Below are 12830 nucleotides of genomic sequence, written 5' to 3'. Positions count from 1 at the left end.
AATGTTCGTGATATCATGCTATGTAGGAAAAGCAAGTTACAAAGCATTATTTATTTGTAACAGGATAGAATATTTAGTTTAAATAGGCAGTATGGGGGCGCCTGGGTGGCGCAGTCGGTTAAGCGTCCGACTTCAGCCAGGTCACGATCTCGCGGTCCGTGAGTTCGAGCCCCGCGTCGGGCTCTGGGCTGATGGCTCAGAGCCTGGAGCCTGTTTCAGATTCTGTGTCTCCCTCTCTCTCTGACCCTCCCCCGTTCATGCTCTGTCTCTCTCTCTGTCCCAAAAATAAAATAAAACGTTAAATAGGCAGTATGTTATGTGTGATTCCAAAGATATAAAGTTCAAAAACAGGCAAAATTAATCTAAAGTGAGAGAAGTCAGAATAATGGTTCCATCTGAAGGGTATGGACTGCAGGGGAATCTGAGAAAGATTTCCAAGTCCTGGAAATGTTCTAGATCTCAATCTTCAAAGTGGTAAATACAGATGTATTGGAAAATAGCCACTAAGCTGAATGCTTAAGACTTAAACACTTTGTAGTATATGTTAAAGAGAACATACCACTCAATATTGTTCTGCACCTTAAATTTTGTTTGTAATACTACATAATATGTCTTAGAGATCTATCCATTATTAGCACATCTACCTAGAGCAGCTTCAATCTTTTTTGATGGTAACTCCGTTGTATGAACAAACCCTGATATATTCAACTAGTTCTCTACTGATAGACATTTTGGCTGTGAAATGTCATTTTTTAATACAGCATAAGCAATATCTGAAGTCTAAAACTACCTCAGTGCCAGCCTCATTGATTTGCTCAGTGAATGTATAGAGTGTACCCTATGTGACAGGCCCCAAATAAGATTCTAGAGCTTCAGTGGCAAACAACAGGATGAGCTTCTGCCTTCCCAGAGCTTATCCTGGAGACAGGCCCAGTGGCAATGACAAAGAGTATGATACACACTGCAGCACCTGAAAGAATGTATCTGCCGACAACAAATTGTATATATTTGTAAATCAATATATATGTGTGTACAAATAATTCGAATAAATAATTAATTTTTTTAATATTTGTCTATTTTTTTTTCAATGTTTATTTATTTTTGGGACAGAGAGAGACAGAGCATGAACGGGGGAGGGGCAGAGAGAGAGGGAGACACAGAATCGGAAACAGGCTCCAGGCTCTGAGCCATCAGCCCAGAGCCCGACGCGGGGCCCGAACCCACGGACCGCGAGATCGTGACCTGGCTGAAGTCGGACACTTAACCGACTGCGCCACCCAGGCGCCCCAATATTTGTTTATTTTTGAGGGAGAGAGAGCACAAGTGGGGAGGGGCAGAGAGAGAGGGAGACACAGAATCCAAAGTAGGCTCTAGGCTCTGAGCTGTCAGCACAGAGCCCCCATGTAGGGCTTGAACTCATGGACCACGAGATCATGACCTGAGCCGAAGTCAGATGCTTAACTGACTGAGCCACCCAGATGCCCCTAAGTTTTAAAAAGAATGGATGTAGTTTTTGTCACTGGCTCCTGGCCCAGAGCTTCAAAAGAATGGGATTTCCTGAGTGACAAGAGTGTCTTTGTTTTGGTAGTAGTGACTCAAGGTGTGCCCCTATGTAGCTTCAGAATGGTGGGCTGGTCACCAGAAAGACCCAGGCACTTGATCAGAAGATCGGACCTTTACACTTCTGAGGAGGGGAGGGCTCTGGATATTGAGTTTAATTAATCACCTGACCAATGATTTAATCAATCCTGCCTATGGTAATAAAACCCCAACAAAAGCTCTGGACACCTAGGCTCGAGGGAGCTTCCTGGTTGGTGAACATAGTGATGTACCAGGAGATACATCCTTACTCCACAGGAAGAAGGCACAGAAGCTTTGCATTGTTCCCCTAGAATGAACCTGATGTGTCTCTTCATTTGGCTGTTTCTGATTTGTATCCTGGCCCAAGAGCTTCTAAAAACTTTGAAATTCCATGAGAAAATTGTCTTTTGTTGTTCAGTATAAGCTCCTTTCAACCATATGAGAGTTTATGCTCATGAGGTGACTCTTGGTGAGCCCCTAGGTGACTTCAGGATGGGAGCTAGTTGCCAGGACAACTAACATTGTGAATAGAGAGTTGGAAAAATTTCAGCCCCACACCACTCCTCTACTCTTGCCTCTGGGGAAAGGAAAAGGGCTGGAGGTTGAGTTAATCACCAATGGCCAATGGTTTTCTGAGTTCTGTGGGTCATTCTAGTGAATTGTCAAATCTAAGGGAGTCATGAAAAACCCTGAATTTACAGCCAGTTAGTCAGAACTTCAGTTGGCCTGGGGACCCCTAAAGTGTGGCTGGCGATTGCAATGAGGGCAGTCTTGTTGGGACCACTAAGATCTGTTTTTCACTCACAGCAATTAAGTTCTGGCAACAAATGTGTAGATTTTTTTCTCACATCAACAACCAATCCTTCAACCCTCCAGACTTCAGCTGGGTATCCTACAGTTTAATTCAATTCTGACCCTAAATACCTGGAGTTCGCATCAGATCTTACAAGTTAAGGGCTCAGACCCACAAGATCCCCCCCCACCCCCCCCCACACACACACTCACTTCAGATGCCAGTCCCAAGTTCATGTTGTTACCTGTGCTTCTGACCAACTTGTTATAAATCAGAGGTTCCCACAACCTTCTCCTCAGGTTCTATAATGGCCCACAGAACTCAGGGAAACACTATACTTACATTTAGTAGTTAGTTGTAAAGGATATTATAAAAGGTATAGATAATAGCAGGGCAAGGTCTGGATGGGTCCTGACCATAGGAGCTTCTGTGTTAGTAGAGTTAAGGTGTGCCACCCTCCTGGCAGATGGATGCATTTACCAAACCAGAGGCTCTCCAAACTCCATAGTTTAGGGTTTTTATGAAGGTTCCATTACATAGGCATGATGGATTAAACCATTGGCCATTGGTGATTAACTCAACTTCCAGCCCTTTTCCTTTCCCCAGAGGCAAGAGTGGAGGAGTGGTGTGGGGCTGAAATTTCCAACTCTCTATTCACAATGTTAGTTGTCCTGGAAACTAGCTTCCATCCTGAAATCGCCTAGGGGCTCACCAAGAGTCACCTCATGAGCATAAACTCTCCTATGGTTGAAAGGAGCTTACTTATACTGAACAACAAAAGACAAATTTCTCAGGGAATTTCAAAGTTTTTAGAAGCTCTTGGGCCAGGAACTAGGGCAAAGACCAAACACTTATTTCTTATTATATCACCATATTACAGGAACGGAGCCCTTAAACCTGTGTAGCCGGGTTCTAACTCCAGAAGGTTAGCATCAGAATTGAATAAGTACACCCAGCTGAGACTGACAACAGAACACATGCTTTAGGAGAGAAGCCCGGTTAGGTATAAGACCACCCAACCTACAGTGGGTGTTCAGAGAGTCTTTGAGTCACAGCAACTAATTAGGTGCAGTCTCTGCCTGCAGTGAACTTAGGTTATTTGTAAATATGTTTCTTCTGAACTTTGAAACAGATTTTTCCATAGAAAGAGTGTTATAGTAGTGATTCCTATCTCAAACTGCCCCACAAAATGTTACTCAATTTATAACAACACTCTCCAGGGGCGCCTGGGTGGCTCAGTTGATTAAGCATCTGACTTCAGCGCCGGTCATGATCTCACAGTTCGTGAGTTCCAGCCCCAAATGAGTTCAAACCCTATGTCAGGCTCTGTGCTGACAGCTCAGAGCCAGGAGCCTCCTTCAGGTTCTGTGTCTCCCTCTCTCTCTGCCCCCGCCCTCAAAAATAAATGTTAGAAAAAATTTATAACAACACTTTCCAGCAATCCTGTAAACGACATAGGATTTAACATTTTCAATAAATCACAGAGTTTTGTGTCTTGTAATTGATAATCTTGTCCAAAAAAAAAAGCATTATAAAAACCTGAATCTCTGCGAATATATTTCCTTCTCCCATCCACAGATCCTGTGGCCACAGCAAAAGAAGGGGAGTAATTTTTCCCCTCCTTAAAAGTATTAGGCCTTTTCTCAAGGTTCATGAGTTCCAACCCCACATCAAGCTCTGCACTGGTGGGACAGACCCTGCTTGGGATTCTCTCTCTCCCTCTCTCCCTCTCTCTCTCTGCCCCTTCCCCACTTGTGTGTGTTCTCTCTCTCTCTCTCAAAATAAATAAATAAATAAACTTAAAAAAAACAACAACACTATTATCCTTTTGACCAAGCAACTTAACCAAGAAACTTATAGGAAGCCAACTTATATGTAGAAATACTCATGCTATGTAATTACAGGGATGCCTATTAATGTTTTCAGGAATGAAAAATAGTGACAAATGGTCCCTCAAAAGGAGACCAATTAAATAAATTATACTTCAATGGAACCATCCATACAAAGAGTAAAAAGAATCAAGTATGGAAAGATAGTGCAAAATATTTTCTTTTATGAAAAGAAAGTTGAAAACCAAATTAGTAGGATTCTATACTTGTAAATACAATATTAACAATATTAGTAAATTAAACTATCTAGTAGTATGTTAGAATAGGTTTAGAAATAAATTGGAGGAATAATCCATTCCCAGTGATGGACTCTAAAAGGTTGGGCTTACAAGGACTTTGACCTCTTTCCATTAAATAATTTTGCAAGTGGTTTATTTTTGAAAGCAGGGGGAAAAAAATGAATCCATATCTCTTTCTGTGCTCCTGGCTTGCATACAATGTATTGATGGGAGAGACATAAGCCAGATTTTCAGACTTGATGACTGCTTTGTATGCCTTATTGAATGATCTATGGCATGTTTTTCTTTTTTAATGTTTATTTATTTTTGAGAGAGAAAGAGAGACAGAGTGTAAGCAGGGGAGGGGCAGAGAGAGAAGGAGACACAGAATCTGAAGCAGGCTTCAGGCTCCAAGTTGTCAGCACAGAGGCTGACACCAGGCTTGAACTCATGAACTGTGAGATCATGACCTGAGCCGAAGTTGGACGCTTAACCGACTGAGCCACCCAGGCGCCCCTCTTTTTTTTTTTTTTTTTTTTTTTTAACCCCTTTCTTTTTTTTTATTTTTTTTTTAACGTTTATTTATTTTTGAGACAGAGAGAGACAGAGCATGAACGGGGGAGGGTCAGAGAGAGAGGGAGACACAGAATCTGAAACAGGCTCCAGGCTCTGAGCTGTCAGCACAGATCCCCACGCGGGGCTCGAACTCACAGACCGTGAGATCATGACCTGAGCCGAAGTCGGACGCTTAACCGACTGAGCCACCCAGGCGCCCCTCTTTTTTTTTTTTAAGTTTATTTATTTTGAGAGAGAGAGAGAGAGAGAGAGAGCGTGCACAGGGAAGGGAGGGGCAGAAAGAGAAGGAAAGAGGGAGAGAATTCCAACAGACTCCAGGCTGTCAGCACGGGGCCCTATATGGGGCTCAATCTCACAAACTGTGAGATCATGTCCTGAGCAGAAATCAACAAAAGGCAGACACCTAACCAACTAAGCCACCCAGGTGCCCCTAGGTTTCTTTCACTCAGCATGTTTTTGAGGTTCATCCACACTGTTGATCACATCAGTAACTCATTTCCTTTTATTGCCTAGAAGCATTCTATCACATGGATATACCATAATTTGTGTTGATGGACAGTAGAATTGATTCCAGCTTTTGGCTAATATGGATAAGCTGCTATGAACATTCTGTACAAGTCTGTTGGCAGGGCATGTTTTTATTTCTTTTGGATAAATACTTAGGAGTGGAACTGCTGGATCACATGGTAAGTCTATGTTTCAATTTTACAAGAAACTGCCCGACTGTTTTCCAAAGCGATTATACCATTTAACATTCCCACCAGCAGTGTATGAGCACTGTAGTCGTTCCACATACTTGCCAACTTGGTATAAGTACATTTTCAATAAATAAACAGAAGAATAGTGGTCCTGTCTCCTGGGAAAAACTTTCTTCCCTTGCTTAGGAAATCCAGGCATTCTTCTGAATTCAGGCTTTACAGTGGGAGACAACATCACCCAGGACAGGATAAAGTAAGAATGACAAGCTGAAACTTGCCTTAACTCCCTGGGGGTGTCTTATTTTTTCTTGCCTATATCCAGCAGGGAAAAAAAAAAAAAGTTTACCAACATTTTATTTCTGACCCAAAGAGGCAGGCAGGATTGTGGTGATTACAGCGGCAGTAGAAAGGATTTAGACGAGATCTGAGGAAGACCTGGCTCCTGTTTTACTAGGAGACTATTGGGAAAAGAGGATTAGATGCAGTTCCCCTTCAGTGCTGTTTCTCCAGCTGTAGCGGAATTTTAATAGAGCCCTGGGGATAGGTGTTGCCTTATCCTTCCCAGCTCGGCCAAACTCAGGTCCCAGCCAGGATGGGGGCAGGGAATCCCTCTCTTCTGGCCAAAGCTGTGACCTACCTAGTCTGAGAAGCCTGAAGGGACCCTATCCCCAACATTTCCCCACAGCCCCTGTCCTGGGCCCCCTTAATTCCCCACAGTCCTCTGCTCCCTCAGCCACAGCCCCTGCCCTGTCTAGGGATTTTCCCTAACCGAATGCAGCTTTTCCTTGTGTCTCCAGTAGCCAACCTCTTTCCTTCCTCCCATGTTTGCTTCTCAGCAGTGCCTGGAGTCACATATTCCTGGCCTGGTGCCCAGCACAGTCTCTGACACATAGAAGGCAATTAATTCATACTTGTGGAATTACATCAAGGTGTTTCTGATAGTTATCTCTAGTTTGGAGTCCTGATGGTTTTCTTTGTGGGCTGCTTCATGATAAACACTAAAAGTTAGTTTGGGCCAAAACAAAATATGTTTTCGTTTAATTGAATTCCATTTCTCTCTTTTGGAGCATCCCAGCCTTCTTTGCACCTTGCTCAGCTGTCCTCCAGCTCCATCTGTCTTTTAGGTCACTGGCCAACCCCCCCTCCTTGCTGGATCTTCCTGTCACTGTTATGGATGCAGCAAGGGGCAACTTGGCAGGGAGTGAGTCCCTGGCTCCCTGGCATCTCAGCAAACACCATCCCCAACACCTTCTCCCTCTCCACTCATCTTCTCAAATACCTCTGGAGGCAGGGACTACTATTGTCTTGTTCTAATGTGTATTAGGGTATCATCAAACACAATAAAGTGCATAAATCTTAAGCGTACCATGAAATGTATGATTTATAACAGCTTTATTGAGATATAGTTCATGTATCATACAATTCACCCATTTAAAGTGTTTTGTGGTTTTTAGCATATTCACGAAGTTGTACAATCATGACCAAAATCTAATTCTAGAATACGTTTTTTTTTTTCAAAAATGTTTATTTATTTTTGAGGGGGGGGGCAGAGAAAGAGAGAATCTCAAGCAGGCTCTGCACTGTCAGCACAGGCTCAAACTCACGAATCAAGAGATCATGATTTGAGCTCAAATCAAGAGTTGGACAATCAAATGACAGCCACCCAGGTGCACCAGAATTTTTTTTTAAAGATTTTATTTTAAAGTAGGCTCCATGCCCAACACGGAGCTTAAACTCACAACCCTGAGATCAAGAATCACATACTCTACCAATTGAGCCAGGCAGGTACTCTCATAAGATTTTATTTTTAAGTAATTTCTACACCCACTGTGAGGCTCAAATTTACAACCCTGACACCAAGAATCTCATGCTCTACTGACTGAGCCAGCCAGGTGCCCATTCATTCTAGAATATATTTGCCATCCCCAAACAACCCTTGGGGATTGTGAATAGTCACCCCCTATTTTTCCCTTATCTTGGCTCCTGACCTGGTGACCACTAATCTCCTGTGTGTCTTCCCAGATTTGCCTATCCTGGACATTTCACATGAATGGAATTATATAATATGTACACTTTTGTGTCTGGCTTCTTTCACTTAGCATGATATGTTTTCAAGGTTCACCCATGTTGTAGCATGGATCAGTCCTTCATTTCTTTTTACAGCTGAATGATATTCCATTGTAGTGGATATGACCAGATTTTATTTATCTGTTCATCAGTGTGTCCTTCAAAAGTTCCTATGTTTAAGTCCTAATCCCCTAGTACCTCAGAATGAGATTGTATTTGAAGATAGCATCTCCAAGGAGGTAATTGAGTAAAATGATGACAGTAGGGTCATCCAATGTGACTGCTGTCAATGTGTCTTCAGAACAAGAGGAGATTAGGACACAGACACACTGAAAGAAGACCATGTCAAGATACAGGGAGAAGACAGCCATCTACAAGCCAATGAGACAGGCCTCAGAGGATACCAATTCGGCTGAGACCTTGATCTCAGACTTTCCCCTCCAGAACTGTGAGAACATCAGTTTCTGTTGTTTAGGCTGACTGGTCTGTAGTACTTTGTTATGGTAGCTCTAGCAAACTAATTAAGGGTTGTTTCTACTTTTTGTTTTTTATTCATAATGCTGCTGTGAATATTTGCATACAAATTTTTGTGTGGACATATATTTTCATTTTCCTAGGAGAAATTCCACCTGGGAGTGGTGTTTGCACAGTGGATTTTTACATATGTGTATGCCCATGCTACTACCACCCAGATCAAGAAATAGAAGATTTCTAGCACCAGAAAGTTCCTTTACACTGCATGCCTATCTGTTCACATCCACTGGGTAACCAGTCTTCTGACTTCTACTATTTATGAATAGTTTTTGCCTGTTCCTGAACATCATGTAAATAGAATGACCACTATACACTCTTTTCTGCCTGACTTCTTTCATGCAATATTTTGATTGTTGTATTCACCCATGGTCTTACATGTAGCCTTAGAGTGTTCATTTTCATTGCTGTATAGCATTCCATAATTTATTAATTATAGTATATGACAGTATATAGTATATTATTTATAGTATATATTACAATCTATTAACTCATTCTACTCTTTTTAATTTTTTTTAAATGTTTATTTACTTTTGAGAGAGAAACAGAGCGTGAGCAGGGGAGGGGCAGAGAGAGAGAGGGAGACACAATCTGAAGCGGGCTCCAGGCTCCGAGCTGTCAGCACAGAGCCCAACGCCGGGCTCAAAGTCACAAACCGCGAAATCATGACCTGAGCTGAAGTCAGATGCTTAACCGACTGGGCCACCCAGGCACCCCTACTCTTTTTTTAGATGTTTTTTATTTATTTTTTTTAACATTTATTTATTTTTTAGAGACAGAGAGACAGAGCACAAGTAGGAGAGGGGCAGAGAGAGAAGGAGACACAGAATCTGAAGCAGGTTCCAGGCTCCGAGCTGACAGCACAGAGCCCGACGCGGGGCTCAAACTCACAAACCGTGAGATCATGACCCGAGCTGAAGTTGGACGCTCAACCAACTGAACCACCCAGGTGCCCCTAAATGTTTATTTTTGAGAGAGAGAGAGAGAGAGAGACAGAACATGAGCAGGGGAGGGGCAGAAAGAGAGGGATACAGAGAAATCAAAGCAGGCTCCAGGCTTTTTGCTGTCAGAACAGAGCCTGCTTGGGATCCTCTGTCCCCCTCTCTGTCTGCCCCTCTCCTTCAGGCTCTCTCTCTCTCTCTCTCTCTCTCTCTCAAAAATAAATAAACATTACAAAAAATACACGACATTCATTTCTTTTTTCAATTTTAACTAGGCTCCATGCCTGACACGGGGCTTGAACTCACGACTCTGAGATTAAGAGTTGCATGCTCTACCGACTGAGCCAGCCAGGTGCTTCACCACTTATTTCCATTAGGTGTACAGCCAAGAATGGAATTGCTAGGCTGAGTTGTGTAATATGCATTTATTTAGCTTTTTCTCATTAAAGATTTTATTTATTTATTTATTTTAGTTTTTTTTTTTTATGTTTATTTATTTTGAGAGAGAGCAAGGGAGGGGCAGAGAGTAAGGGAGAAAGGAAATCCCAAGCAGGCTCTGCAGAAGCAGCACAGAGCCTAATGTGGGGCTTAGACTAACGAACTGTGAGATCATGACTCGAGGCAAAACCAAGAATCAGACACTCAACTGACTGAGCCACCCGGGTGCCCCAAGATTTTATTTTATTTTTATTTTTAAAGTTTATTTTGAGAGAGAGGGGGGAGGGGCAGAGAGAGAGGGAGATAGAGAATCTCAAGTAGGCTCTGTGTTATCGGTGCAGAGCTGGACAAAGGGCTTGAATCCAAGAAGATTGAGATCAAGACCTGAGCAGAAATCAAGAGTCAGACATACAACCAATTGAGCCACCCAGGCACCCCTTATTTTTAAGTAATCTCTATACCCAACATGGAGCTCGAACTCACAACCCCAAGATCGAGAGTCACATGCTCTGACTGAGCCAGCCAGGCACCTCTAGATTTGCTTATTAAAAGTTCTAGCCGCCTGGGTGACTCAGTCAGTTAAGTGTCCGACTTTGGCTCAGATCATGATCTTTCGGCTCATGAGTTCGAGCCCTGCACCTGGCTCTGTGCTGACAGCTCAGAGCCTGGAGTCTGCTTCAGATTCTGTCTCCCTCTCTCTCTCTCTCTGCCCCTCCCCTGCTCATGCTCTGCCTCTGCCTTTCTCTCTCTCTCTCTCAAAAGTAAACAAACATTAAAAAAAAAAAGTTCCAGTCACTGGGGGCACCTGGGTGGTTAAGCGTCCAACTCTTGATTTTGCCTCAGGTCGTGATCTCACACATTGAGCTCTGTGCCTGGGCTGACAGCCTGGAGGCTTCTTGGGTTTCTCTCTGCCCCTCCCCTGCTTCAGCACACTCTCTCCATGGTCTCTCTCTCTCTCTCTCTCTCTCTCTCTCTGAAAATAAATAAACATAAAAAAAAAGTTCCAGCCACGTATGTGCCTATAAATATTTCCAGTTCTTGAGAGTTGATTTTCAAGTATTTACACTTTGTTTCATTTTTTTTTCCACCTGCAAGTCTTGGGATTCTATCTTCTTATATTTCTTAGTGACCCCAGGAGATGTCATTAGCCTGTCACTTGATGGTTACCAAGAGGGGCTTAGACAACTGATAAGCTGGAAAGAGGAAATAGGGCCTCTACTTGTGGGTAAGGGGGTGGAACGTAGCTATTAGGGAGGCAACCCACAGTATCTGCCCCAGGAAGGGCACTCATCACACATATTTACCTTGTTGATAGAGGTAGGACTTTCAGGTAGGGCTTTAAACATCCACTTTGTTTGCTACTTTGCACATGGTCACAAGTATATTCATCTACTGCTAGAGGAATACTTGTGAAATCACTGCTAAAAACCAATTTCCTCATCAAGGTGCCAGGCCCCAGAATGTTTACATCATTTTGTCAATTCTGAAGTGGGGGTGGGGTGGGGGGAAGGGCGTGACTAGGAAACTCAGCTGACAACTGGGTACTCATACATATTCATAAGAAGAATGGAGATTGTACCTGAGTTCTCAGAGCATGCTGGGAAATTTTCGAGTGCCTGGTTTACTAGGCAGAATTCCCAGAAGCTGCTGCTCCCTTTGCCTGATGGCTTCCTCATCCCTTAGATGCTTGCACAGTGCCCTTCTAGTGTTGAGAGGAGGAGACATTTTAGGATCACTTGCATCGTGGTCTGCTTTTCCAGAAAACCTCTCAGTTCTCTCACCCTGATGCTGCCTAGGAAAGTACTTCTCATTTCCTAGAGGGAAAAACATTAATGCTTAAATTGTATTTTTCAGAGGGTTGTTTGAGGGCTGGCAGGATTAGCATCCTTTGGGGCAGGTAAAATGCTTGTAAAAATGCAGGTGCCCAGGCCCACTCCCCACCTATTAGATACAAATTTCTGTGGTGGGGTCCCTGAATATTCATTTTAGAAGTTTGTGGGTGATTCTTATGCTCAATGAAGTTAGAGAACCCTCTGGCTTAAGTGATCAATTAAAGGAAAATCAATAACACAGACATATTCTTGAAACTATATCTAGTCCCATCCACCTGCTCCCACCAAACTGAGTATCTTGCAGCTTTACCTACCACCCTTGCCCCACTAGGACTTCTCAAATACTGTTTCTGCTACAACCCATCTGATTTCCCTCATCCTTCAAGGCTTACTTTTAATGTCACATATTCCTAGAAATCTTTCCAGAACTCTGTGTAAGGTGCCTCTCCTCTGGTTCCTATTGCTTCCTGTGATTATCCCAGAACCCCTGGAAAGCTGCAGTATTGTTGTCCAAGCAGGCACCTGTCTGTCCCATTGTACTGTTGGAGAAATGAAAAAAATACTGCACCAAAGATGGCTGATGGGACTAAAACAAGCTCTGGTCTCTAGCTTAGAGACCCCTCTTCCGGGTTCTTCCTGCCCTGTTTGCCATGTGCGCGAAAACCCACCATGGATGTGGAAGCTGACAACTATAAATTACCCTTCCCACTTGCATTCGGGGCTCAGATCTTTGGAGAAACAGTCTCCTCTGAGCCCACCGGTGTTAAATAAATCTCCAATCCACCAAGATCTCTGAGTGTCACTCGTTTTTTCTGCCAGTGTTCCAGCCTGGTTCCGTAACAGTACTGAACCAGTTCCTGGAAGACTGGGCAGACGTTTTTTTTTCATGGGCATAGCTGGCACCTAGCATAGGGTGGGGCACACAGTAGGCACTCAGTAAATGTTGAATAAAGGCAAGAATTACCTATTATGACTAATGCTTTTTATGCCAATTTAAGAAATCCTTGCCTACCTCACCACAAAGGTATTTTCCTGTTTTCTTCTAGAAGCCCTATTGTTTTACCCTTTACATTTAGGTCTACGACCCATCTTGAATTAATATTTGTGAACGGCATGAGGTAGGGGTAAAGAGTTTTTTTGTTCGTTTTGAGGTGAAGATTTTTTTTCTATTAAATTTTACTTGGGCCTTTGTCATAAATCCAGTGACCATCCATGTAGGAATCTATTTCTGGACTCTTCGTTCTACTAATCTGTTTGTCTATCTTA

Source organism: Lynx rufus, unplaced genomic scaffold (genome assembly GCF_022079265.1).
Source record: "Lynx rufus isolate CCGP_SWC_20201006 ecotype Redwood Valley unplaced genomic scaffold, mLynRuf1.p SCAF_24, whole genome shotgun sequence".
In the NCBI taxonomy this organism is placed as follows: domain Eukaryota; kingdom Metazoa; phylum Chordata; class Mammalia; order Carnivora; family Felidae; genus Lynx; species Lynx rufus.
The sequence above is the reverse complement of the archived record's forward strand: the minus strand, read 5'-3'. Positions refer to the sequence as shown.